The sequence below is a fragment of the Macaca mulatta genome, chromosome 1, assembly GCF_049350105.2.
Source record: "Macaca mulatta isolate MMU2019108-1 chromosome 1, T2T-MMU8v2.0, whole genome shotgun sequence".
Classification (NCBI taxonomy): domain Eukaryota; kingdom Metazoa; phylum Chordata; class Mammalia; order Primates; family Cercopithecidae; genus Macaca; species Macaca mulatta.
This window is the reverse complement of record NC_133406.1, coordinates 158861429-158874264: the sequence shown is the minus strand read 5'-3', so window position 1 is coordinate 158874264 and position 12836 is coordinate 158861429. Positions and strand designations below refer to the sequence as shown.

The 12836-nt window shown below is 37.7% G+C and overlaps 1 protein-coding gene across 4 annotated transcripts in view; it reads left to right on the top strand.

Annotated features, from left to right (window-relative positions):
• Positions 1-2057: 2057 nt before the first annotated feature.
• Positions 2058-12836, top strand: part of ADGRL2 (adhesion G protein-coupled receptor L2) — a 293729-nt gene continuing 282950 nt past the window's right edge. The window contains exon 1 of one of the 4 annotated variants that reach the window (XM_077988175.1): positions 2058-2258. The gene's annotated coding sequence lies outside the window, so the exon portion shown is untranslated. The remainder of the gene's footprint in view (positions 2259-12836) is intronic. The other 3 variants (XM_077988115.1, XM_077988085.1, XM_077988137.1) reach the window with 3 other exon arrangements.

The following is a 12836-nucleotide window of genomic DNA, read 5'->3' as shown; positions in this document are numbered from 1 at the left end:
TTGGTATGATCATTGCCTGACACATAGTAGCCACTCAGATGTCTTTTAAAGAATGACACACAAAGAAATGTGGTAACCAAGACATTGGATAGCAAAATCAGGAATCCAAATATCTCAAATAATTAGAACAATGAGCCAGTACCAGAGATAAACTCTAGAATGGATGGAACACGTTGTAAGAGGCTTGATTAAACAGAATTTGGTATGAAAAAGATTTAGATGCTTTGAGATGTTTTAGTTTTATAAAAATTCGAGCACTAAGAATAATATGATGCCAACCCCTCCTCAGAGTGCATTTCCTGCCTCCACAAAATTCTAAATTATTAGAAATAGAGTCCAGAACAAGGCAGGCATCAGTACCCATGTATTTTGCATAATTAGACCACATTTCAAATAATGCATTCAGTTCTGACTGCCACATTTAGGAAAGGCATGGACAAACTGGAATCTCTCCAACATGGTGATAGGCCTTAAAAGCCGTATCATGTTATAATGATTAAAGGAATGTTCAGTCTGAAGAAAGAGGAGATGTAGAGAAAAATGATAGCCATTTTTCAAATACTTGAATAACTTTCATGTGGAATAGGGATCAAATTTATCCTCAGAAGCTTTAGAAAAAGTTCATATCAAAGAACAGAAAATTCAGGAAGGTATTGGTCAAAAATAAGGAAGATCTCTATTTAAAATGAAACTAGATTGTCTTAGAGGTAGTAATGTATTATCTTCAAAGTTATTTAATTTTAATTTACTTGGCCAATGATTACTGCTCACATATATGTGCATCCCATGTAAACATCCTATATATGAAAGAAGCCTTCAAGAGTTTGCAGGTTAGTTGATTTATATAATTTATAATTTCCATATATGTAGTTATAAATGAACCTGTAAACATTTACTGAGCAAATATTTATTGAATTCATTACATGTCAATCTTGTGCTAGATGATGGGCAAGTTGAAGCAAAGGCAATATTTTGTAAGAAATTTTTGCTTGGGTGAGATATTGGAAGAAACTTTGATATTTGAGAACAAATCAATCTAAAAATAGCATAGTTTACTTGATTTAAATGTCATTAAGGAATCAAGGGTCTGAGAGAATTAAAATCCCACCTCTAGAGTACAGTACATTGACAAAATGGGTTGAAATTACAAGTCAAATGCATGTGCTTTCCATCTATTTAGCCCTATATTTTTTATACTTTGTTTTGATCATGTTATACTTGCATGACAAATAATACATATAATTTTGGCATGTTTCTAAAATCTTGTCTTGCTTCTTCAATACCTGAATTCCATTTACATACATAACTATAAAGAGATATGTAGCCAACCAACTTTTTTTAATACCACAAACAACAATAAAATAAATTAACTGTCTACTGCTCCTTAGGGAGCAAAAATGATTCCCTTTCCTTAAGAAGTTTACTTAATGCTTTTCCTATTATCCTTTTCTCTTCAGAAAAAGTAAAAGGATCATAACTAACAGATGTATCTGATTCGCTATCAGAAAATTTAAAAGCATAATGTGCAACATACAACATACACAACGATGTTCATTTTGTTCATGAGAGTTTGAGAACTCTGATTTTATTTTCTCCTCTGCCTTTTGTTTTGCAAACAGTTGCTTTAGAAAAGGTGAAAATACAGTAATTCTCTATGTTTAAATAAAGCTATATTTTTAAGACAGGAACATAAAAAGAGCCTATTTTTGTTAAATGGTTAGATTTATTTAGAAGAGGGTGATTCTAAAAAGGAAACAAACAGAAAGCTGTAGAACAGCCCAGTCCTGCTCACTGCAGCCCAATCCTGATTCAGCAAATAGGTATTTGCCAGTAGCAATGAGCATTGTGTACTACAATGACAGTGCTGCTGAACTCGATACTGTTCCCACACCTCAGTTAGTCGGGCCCAGTGCGTGGGTAAATCATGAAGTCACCGGGTACTTGAGCAAAATATTGAAAGCAATGGAGGTTATGAGGGTTTAGAGACAGGTGGAACTGGCTACCTGATCACAGCCACGCCCAACTTTTAAAATGTACCTGGCAACAAAATTCATGCCAATATGACACCTGTCTGCTTAGGAAATTCCTGACGAAACACAGAAGGGCAGGCTTGGGATCTTAATAGTGTTGTGACTGTGATTTCCTTAGGAGCCTCTCTGGAAAAGGCTCAATACTCTTTTCTCACTTGTTTGCCAGTTGGAATTTGAAGGGAGCTTGATAACTGTGTTCTATGTGGATCCAGCATTACAACTGATAAGGTAAGGGCAATTATATCTCTTTGTTTGATCATTAAAGTCAGAGTATAAAGAAATCTCCTCCTACTCCATCTTCCCTTTCAAATGTAGATTACTAGGGCAATCTTGCCAGTGTATTTCAGGATCTTGAACTTGAGGGATAGAATTGTCTGGTGCCTGCTCTAAAAAGAGATAGCCAGCCCCTGCAATAACTGTCGGTACAGTTTCTGGCTAATGAAATGCAGAGAAATGAGGAAGACGGTGAGCTGTGCTTGTGTGGTAACAGGTGATTTCAGAGGAAAATGTCAAAGCAGCTCATCTCCCAAGGCCCTACATGATGATGTTTTAGTAGCCACTTTTATTCAGAGATTTAAATTTATGAAAAGAGAATCATAATGACATCTTAATTGCTCTGAAGATGTCTTTTCAAAAGAATTGTCACAGGAACAGTTCCTTCAGAGGAACAGAGAAACCAAAGGAGATGGCTTTTTGTGAAAGAGTTGAGGAAAGCCTTCTGTCCTAGAAGTTAACATTTATGGATCTCTCTGGCAAATAATAGTCTCCGTTTCAAGTCCATTATGTTTGATGAGGATTCAAAAAGTCTTAATCGAATCTAGCAGTCATTGCTGCTGCTTTCTTTCCTAATCTCCCTGATTTTGAATTATGAGATCTTTATTTCTTAAAATAAAACATCATTTGTTAAAGCCTTTTCAAAATTAAGACTAAAACCATCACAACTAATTGTTTCTTGGCATCAAATAAACAAATTTTTAAAGTTTGATAAATTGTTTGTAAGCTCTAATCAAGTGGGTGGAGTCATAAAAGAGGGGAGGGAACCCACTGAAACAATATATGTAATTTGTTTGCATTAGTATTTGAGATAATTATAAAGCAAGTGTTCAAAAGCTGTCCTTTATACCAGAAGGGGGAAAGATAGGAGAGGAAAAGCATAAGAACACCCAGCCATTGTCAGCTGCTCTCTAAAATATTGCTGGATTCACAATTGTCGAACATTAGCATTACTAAGAATGCCGGGGACAGAGTGTCACGTTGAATGTAGAATGATGACTTCATAGGAAGGCAAAGCTGAGGATATGACCAGTTTGCAGTCACAGAAAAATCAGCTTTAATTAATTTGAGTGCCAGCTCTGTGTATAATTACACAGCATGAGAGTTTGCATGCAAATGCAGAAATGCTGATTGTTCAAATACTTGCACTTGCTCATTAATACGTTGGGACTAAGCAGGGCTGGCAAGCAGACAGGGTACGGCACACACGGTGCCTGCAGGCTAATTTGTATTATACTGTAGTTAGCAAACAGATTTCAGATGTTTCTCCTTTCTTTAAATAATAAGCACAAAAATATGTATGTCATTTTCATCGGTGACATACCTTGTTTTCTTTTTGATTAAAATAAAATGTTTTGGGTTTCTGCAAAAGTGTTGAGGGTACATTAAACATTACTAGAACACTGATTTATAACCATTTGATATCAGTAACATTGATGCCAGGTCTGGGATATTTCTATTTGACATTTCATGTAATTGTCCAAACTGATCATATTTCATAATTGGTGAAACTATATTCGAACAGTATAAGTTTATGATTAAATCCCATGGATGAACAAAGAGAGAGACACAGCTGTATTGCCTACTTGTTTGTCAAATCCAGTATCTTGTAGCCAGCATTGGCTAGGTCCAGAAGCTTCAGTAGGACTGATTTCTTTGTGAAAGTACCTAATCCTAAAATGTCCTGTGGTGAGATTTTCCATTCTGACCACTGAATCTTTTCAGAGATCAGCTTCAACCAAATGCCCAACTACCTTGACAACACCCTAGGGGAAAAAGTCTGCCTAAATCACTATGCCAGGAACATCTGACAATTTATTAAGGAAATTGCATTTAAAAAAAAGGGATTTGCCCAAGTTCTCCAAATCTGGTACTACTATCAATGCTGTCAGTTTTCTTGCCAACATTTCAATGTGTTTCAGTTCTACAAATATTTATACAGCACCCATTTCTGTTAGACACTGGAAAGCAGAGGATATACCATAGTAAGCCAGATAGATACAGTCTCTGCATTGGCTATCTCTTTTCTCCCAGGAATTGTCTCAGGAAGGAACCTAACTCAGTTCCCTGGGAAATACATGCTTTTAGCAGTCATTACCTTGGGGAAAACCCACATTACAGAAACTTGAATCTATGGCCTTCCATAAATACAGTTTTCATAGTCCTTCTGGGAGCCTGACTTGCTCTCTGATATTCTTTCAACCCTATTCTTGTGTAAGATGAAGGAAGCTACCTCTGCCTTGAGGGTTGAATGGAAATTTAAAGGATATGTGAAAAAGTCAATCAGGCAAGCCCAAAAGTTTCAAAGGAATAGATTGAAGAGGAAGGCTGTCATAGCTTTCCCTGAAAGCCTATATCTGTAAGAATAGTCATTTCTCAAGGAAAAAAAGGTGAACATGCATGTAGGTGGATATAGGGCACTTTACACCATTGGGTCTAACCAAAAGTAGGCAGGCATCTACCTACGTGTTTTCACTATGACCAGCTGAGGAACACCAGCTAGACAGCATCGCCCCTTCTTTCTAAAAAATCTGCCAATGTACATATACAAAGATGGAAGGTGACAATAAAAACACTCATACATACCACCTAAGCTTCCACTTCACTTTCAGAGTAGTCATAGCCTTCTCATGCTACATATCACAAATATGCAACAAGGAAGAAGAAAATCCAGGATGGTGAAAGAACTCAAGGGTATCTTCATGATGTACAACACAGTAATTTCAGAACAGTGGTTTTCAGAGAATAACTATGAATTGCAAGTACCCTGAGCTCAAACAACTTTTCCATATAGCTATGTCATGGTCAGACACACATGATTAGGAAACAAAAGAAAAAGAAAAAGAAAAAGAAATTTCCAAAATATGTATGAATTAAGAAAATAACATCTTGCTGGAATCAAAATATTAAAAAATATTTGCTATGTGGATTATTGGTATCTTTACCAAGGAGAGTTAAAAAACATCATAGGGGTTTTTGCCTATAAGAAATGAATTCTAATGGGGTTATGGTAATATATGAAAGGAACCATATTCACAGATGATGCAAGTAATTTAATAAAGCTATTAAGGGATAGGAAAGAAAGATAATATATTTGTAAAGAAGAAAGAAGAGAATTTATTCTGGAGCTAGAAAATTTTCAGGAAACCTGAGAAAACTCTAGCTACAGAGATGAAGAAAGCATGTAACCCAGTGTAGAAGCACAACACACTGGGGTAGTTCAGGATGGTCAATCGCCCTGATTAATACAGCGTGAGAACCACAGAAAGAATGAAAGCAGCCAGTGAGTCAGCAATGATTAGGTCAACAAGAACTGTTTCCTGAGATTTGTGGGCTGCAATATGTATTCCACAGAAGACATATTTCAAGGACATGAGAAGAATGAAGGGGAGAATAATTGAAGATAGCAAATGTGAGGAATCTGTACCCAGAAAGTGAAGCGGAAGAAGCAAGCAAGGAAAGTTTTAGGCAAGTGGAGATTTGACGATGTTTGTAGAAGGGAAGAAATTAGTGGAGCAGGGGCAATTCGAGTTGTTAGGGGAAATATGTCATTAATGGAACAGGAGTTGGGGAGAATCCAGGTAGTTATATGCCAGCTAGAGAGTTTTGTTTTCTGTTGTTGTTGTTATCTTATTCCAAGAGAGAAGGACAGGAAAAGAGGATGGTGTCAGGAAATCTGAGGTGGAGGCGAGGAAAGTTATGAGAGTATGTGCTAGATGCCTTTGGTCCGGTGTGGACATTGGTGAGATCATCTCCTGGGAAAGTAAGTATAGGAAAGGGTGGAAATGACATAGAGATAAAAACAACTTCATTCTCGTGCTGAAGAAAAGGGAGAGCAAAATAATTTAAAACAATTTACAATGAAAATGGGTAAAAGAAAATGTAAGGAGAATGAAGAAATGGAAACTGGTTATTGTAAAGTTTCACTTAAACATTAACTTGTGCCAAGGTTAAATGAGTAATGAGTCTGGACTTGGGATTACCTAACAGTCTCTAAGTTTACATTTTCCAGTATCAGCACACCAAAAGTAATGGGTTTTTTGTTTGATGTTTGTTTGTTTGTTTTATTTTTAGTTTAGTGCTCTTGTATTCTACATTAAGGAAGGAAGTGTGGGGCAGATATCTGCATATGAAATACAGGAGGCCAGTAAGCCACAAAAGAGCTTAGTCTTTAAGGAAAAACCCATCATCTCTCTGGAGCTACCCCTTCCCCTGCTTATCTTTGGTCTTGCTGGTAACAGTAAATTTATTTATTTAACTATGTGAGACAAGCCTGTATGGGGATGCTTAGGCCTCCCTTCATCATCATACTTCCCCCTCTTACACAACCCAGATTCCTGTTGGCTCATACCACCTAGGTGAAACACCAAATTCAGGGCAGCTATCTCCTAAAAGGCAGTTAAATCTAATACCTATGCATTGCTTGGCAAAAAAGGAAGGCCCCAAAGGTCTGATTGTCTGCTTAATGGGTCTGGAATTACCATTAACATTTAGGATAGGTGCATTCTTAGGCTTAACTGGCTAGTCTGGTTTTCCTGCCTCAAGACAGAGCATAGCATATCAGTCACTAAGTGGCTGCCAGTGGACCCAGGGCATCCGCTGGGAGTGGCGGGCCTGGGTATGGTCTAACAGGGGCGCTGAGCATTGAGATTCCTGGAGAGATTGGTGATAGTGGTATGTGGATGTCTGGGCCCTCAAGGACCAGATAGTAATCAGTAGGAAAAGGAACAAGACAAATATGGTCTCAGAATACGTCCAGCCTGCCATTTGCTGCTGCTTCCAATTTCCTACTTCTTTGGTCCTCTTTCTCTGCTTTCCTCTTCCCCACCTTTCCCAGATCCCAAGTCTAAGGGTCCTGTTGACCAGGTAAAAGAGTTTGTAACATATAGGAAATAGAGAATGTTGAAGATTTTTAAACAAAGGAATGAAACTCACCTTAATTCAAAACCAAGGATTTCTTGAGGAGCTACTTTATATCAGGCACTGGAGTGTATGTGGGGGATTTGAAGATAAACATGTTAGGCCTTTTACTTAAGGAATTCATCATCTAATGGAAAGACAAAACTGTTAAACTCAAATGCTGGATGACATAGAGGCACTGAAGAGAGGAAAAGAGGATGATGACAGCAAAAGACACTTCTGCAGAAAAAGAAAAATACTAGCAAAAGAAATGTCTGAAGCAAATGCATGTATACGGGAATGCACATAAATATGAACAAAACCGTGTTTGTTTTTTTTTAGTTTTATTTATTTATTTATTTTTTGAGACGGAGTCCCGCTCTGTCGCCTAGGCTGGAGTGCAGTGGCGCCATCTCAGCTCACTGCAACCTCCGCCTCTCAAGTTCAAGCAATTCTCTGCCTCAGCCTCCCGAGTAGCTGGGATTACAGGCACCCGCCACCACACCCAGCTAATTTTTGTATTTTTAGTATTGGCCAGGCTGGTCTTGAACTCCTGACCTTGTGATCCACCCGCCTCAGCCTCCCAAGGTGCTGGGATTACAGGCGTGAGCCACCACGCGCAACCCTGTGTATTATTTTTCTCACTGCAATGTATAATGTTATTTGGATGCAGAAAAGCCTACAGGTGTGCATCACCATGCCAGACTAATTTTTGTGTTTTTAGTGGAGACAGGGTTTCACCACATTGGCCAGGCTGGTCTCAAACCCCTGACCTCAGGTGATCTGCCCGCCTCTGCTTCCCAAAGTGCTGAGATTACAGGCATGAGCCACCGTGTCAGGCTAGGAGCAGCTCTTAAATGGCTAAATTCCTGTAGCCAGGTCAGCCTGTGAAAGAACAGCAGGAAGTCAGCCTATAGAAAAGAGGTGATGGGCTGGGCGTCATGGCTCACACCTATAATCCCAGCACTTTGGGAGGCTGAGATGGGAGGATCACTTGAGGCCAGGAGTTTGAGACCGGCCTAGGCAACAGCAAGATTCCATCTCTATAAAAAATTTAAAAGGTTATATAAGCATGGTGGTAGTCTCAGATATTCAGGAGGCTGAAGCAGGAGGATCGCTTGAGCCCAGGAGTTTGCGATTTCAGTGAGCTGTGATCATGTGAGCTATATGCACTCCAGCCTAAGAGACAGAGCAAGACCCTGTCTTTAAAAATAAAAATTTTAGGGCTGGGCATGGTGGCTCACGCCTGTAATCCCAGCACTTTGGGAGGCTGAGGTGGGCAGATCACGAGGTCAAGAGATCGAGACCATCCTGGCCAATGTAGTCTCTACTAAAAATACAAAAATTAGCTGGGTGTAGTGGTGCACGCCTGTAGTCCCAGCTACTTGGGAGGCTGAGGCAGGAGAATCACTTGAACCAGGGAGGTGGAGATTGCAGTGAGCGGAGATAACGTCACTGCACTCCAGCCTAGTGACAGTAGAAGACTCCGTCTCAAAAATAAAAAAAAAATAAATAAAAATTAAAAAATTTTTAAAATGTTTTTTAAAAGGGATGGAAAAGAGGATATAAATGGTGGAGATACCTTAGAGGAGAAATTGACAGAGTTTTGCATATTATTGCAGAGAGAGACAGGAAAGCTGTCATACTTGACTTTAAGGTTTCAAACCTTGGTGATGACATTTTTGAAAAAATAGGAAACACAGGAGGAGATGTAAGTGTGAGAGGGAAGATAACGAATCTAATTTGGACATAATGAGTGTTTTAGGTGCCAGAGCTTGTCTTTCCAGAGAAGAGCAGAGTGCAGGTAGAAACCTGTATTTAGCACTGAGGAGACTCAGGGCTAACAGCAGAGCTGTGGGCATCCTCTGCAGACAAGACCCAAAGGATAGGTGAGATTGTCAACGAAAGAGAGAACAGGTGAGAAAAGGGCTACGGAACAAACTTTTAGATCACATACACATAGAATGCAAAGAGGAAAGAGACAGAAGTTGCAGTCACACAGTTAAAAAGAAAACTGAGAATGTCCCAAGAAAGGAAGAAAGGGTGGAGAGTTTCTGGAAGCAAGGCCTGATCAGGTAACAAGGAGGAGACACAGACAAGGAAGATGGAATATGAGAATATTAGATGTCACAATGACTTAGTCATGGATGACTTTCAGGAGAGAAATTTCATGAAGAGATTTCTTTTTATAGGAAGAGAAGTCATAAGCTGGGTGATAAGGACGTACCAAATGGTTCTAATGTATTTTAATATTGAAACAAAAGCAAAGCATTAAGCTTTCCAGGGGTTTAGCCCTAAATTGGAGGAACAGAAGATAAGAAGTAGGGACTACCTCAAAGGGTAAGGGAAGTAGTACCAATTTAACTTGGTCTGCTGCACCATTTTACCCAACCAGAGGCCTGTTGTAATCCTGGTTTCTCTCAAGCTGTTACTTCCCATCCTCAAGTGAAGGTGGGTGGTGGTTAATGGGGAAAGACTTGATGACTAAGGTTAATTATTAGAAAAATAAATACAGTGTACAATTATCTGGGGGGAAAAAAAGGATGACTAAGGCCATAAATCCACAATTAGGCTCTTCCTACAATTCATGCTTAGGAATTAAAGGAATTTTCCCCTAAGAATGTCATCTCCACTCCACCCACTGTTCATGGTCTATTTTATCTTTTTGAATACAGTCTATCCTCATAGGAGAATGTACAAATTTCTTGTTTAGTATGGCCTGCCCATAGGAAAAGACCTTGATGATAATCCTTTCAGTGAAAGTATGTTCCTTGGCTCCTGGTAATTTTTAAAGGCTATAGAATTCTCACAATAGCTTTGCTATCTATGTACCTAATTCAGTGGTCAGTCTCCTGACCTTATTATACTCAGTTTAAAAACCATGATAATCTGGACAATCCTAAATGAATGTGCATCTTTCCTTGGCTTTTGCTTGAATGTATGTCGTTGTTGTTGTTGTTGCATCCCCATGGTGGATGCTCAGTGCTCAGGTCTACCCCAAGCAATCTGATAACAAATAGCACCATATTACCTGTGAGTAGAATATTATTTTTGCCCTATTCGAATACTTTTTTTATTAGCCACCCACAAACCCTCTTCAACTACATACAGATACCTGTTTAACTGTGCAGCTGAGGTGTGGTATCTAGCTTGCTGGAAGAGAATATAATTATGTTTTTACCTAATAGGTAATCTCTGTGTTATCCAAGAGTTATGTATGGGGAATATGAATTATCCATGTGCCACATGAACAAAGCATTCAATTGCACTTAGCTTGTGTTCTTCTTTTCAAATATAAGTAGCTATTTTAAATACCTACGCTTGTTCTCTATTTCTTTTTAGTTGTAAGAATATCTCTGCCACTTACATAATTTTTGCAAACTTTTAATTTTTGTGTATATGTTTGTGTACATATACACAAACACACACACACATACACACACGCTCTGAAGCACTCAAGGAGGCACCTTCATAAACTTGCCCTGCATGGTTGCTGGTTTATCCATCAAAGAAATCATTACCAAGAGAATGCCTTGCTTTATATGCTTACTAAATTTTTTAAAAATGCTTTTCATTATATTTATGCAAACATAACTTGGCTAGCTCATAATTTACCAAATGCAAGCATTTGTCAGGGTTATTTCCAATCACTCAGAAAAATGTGCCTTTGTATATTTTGATTATTTAAAGCAATATTGTTTCCATTATGCGTATCTGTTGCCAGAACAGCATGACTGTCTTGACTGAATGAGGAAGTGGGAATGCTCTTAATTTTCATACATGCATCTGCAGAAGTACTTTTGATTGTTTAGCCAATGCACAGATAATGATGTAGGCATAAATGTTTTTGCACACATTTATTTTCCTTGGCACTTCAGAAGAGAAGGGTAATGCAAAGGGTAATTACATATACTATTTTTTGCATTAAAATTTACATACATCTATAGATATATATATTCTAAATTGTAAGCTGAGGAAATGTTTAATATTTTGAAGCATAAACATTAGGATGGACTCCTTCTATAGAAATCTCTGTTATGTGATCACATTTTATTTATATACTTCAGCTAAACAGTTTTCTTTCTTTATGTTTTGCTTTGGGCTTGTATAAGCTTTCTACCAAACTCTAAAGTTCTTAGCGATCAAATAGTGCCATTCAAACTTGCTTACCTTGCCTTGAAACACATCAACTTACTTGCTCATTAGATGGGTCCATTATTTTCCAAGGGGACAGGAAAGGAAAACAGACAAGGTATTAGAGACCACTCTTCTGAATATGGTCTCACCATAATTATAGAATCAAACATTTTCTTTCTGGGTTACTATATTTCATTGAATCTAAGATGCTATCAATGGTAAGATGTACCCTTACTTTATATTCTAAAAAGAAAAACTAAAACTCTGCCAATGAAACTATGATATACTATTGATTGAACAAGTTATCCTCATTTCAGTGAAGTCATTAGGGTAATATAAAAGTAATTGTGGTATTTGCCATTAAAAGTACTGCAAAAGCAGCAATTACATTTGCACCAACCTAATGGGAGACAAGATCCATTTTACAATGGATAAAATAGGCTTTATGGAATAATTTAGAGAGCTTTAGCTCTTGGGTATAGTATGTTAACTATATCAGCCAACTCAATGGTGCTCCTTTCCTGCAAGAGACTATCTCCTCTATTCAGTGAGATTAAAAAAATGTACTATGGATTCCAAATTGATTCTGCTGTTTCCCATGTACAGAGTTATCAAGAAGATATTTTATCTTTTAAGAGAGATGACTTTGGCTTGAAGGAAGCAGAATAGTATAAAAAGTAAACACAAAAAACAAAACAAAACAAAAAACCTTAGTGTTTGGAGTTTTTTTTTTTTTTTTAAATTTAAACTTTATTCTTGTTTCTGTGAGTCCTTAGGCTATGGGTTGATCTAGCTGACACATGATTTCCCTACTCACTGTCTCCTCAGTTCCCAGTTTTTCTGCCCATCAGTCTGTCTTCTGCATACCATTAAGAGGCATTTGAAATTTTGAGGGGGGTTAAATATGCCTTAAAATATCATTATAAAACAATATTAAAAAATGGTCAACCAAGCTTTAAAAAAATTTTCAAAACTTGTTAAAAACTATCCTATTCCTAACAAATTATTGTAAAATGTATACATTGATAATGAAAGAAGTAAAGTCAATTGTTTGGCTATCAGAGAAGGGACTTACAGAGAAATAACTGGTTCCCGACCCCCTCACCACTTCAACTTGATTTAATTAGTTGATTAATTATGGCTGAACAACTAATCACCTGTGGCCTGTCTCCTTATCTGTTTTGGAGATAGGCATTATGAGGCAAGAAACAAAGCTAGGGGGAAATATTAAATTGCAATTTAATTGTTCATCACATATTGCATATCAAGATATTTTCTAACGTGTCAGATTCTTCTGGCATTATAGGCAATATTCACTTACTCATCACTCATCCATCTGTTAAATAAACCCATATGAAGCACCTCACGAGTCTCAGGTACTCTGGATAGAAGGATGAACAGTGCTGCTTCCTAGAGCAGTGGTTCTCAAACTTTTTGAGCTAAGAACCCATTTCTACTCTCAAAAATTATTGAGGATTCCAATAACTCTTGTCAGTC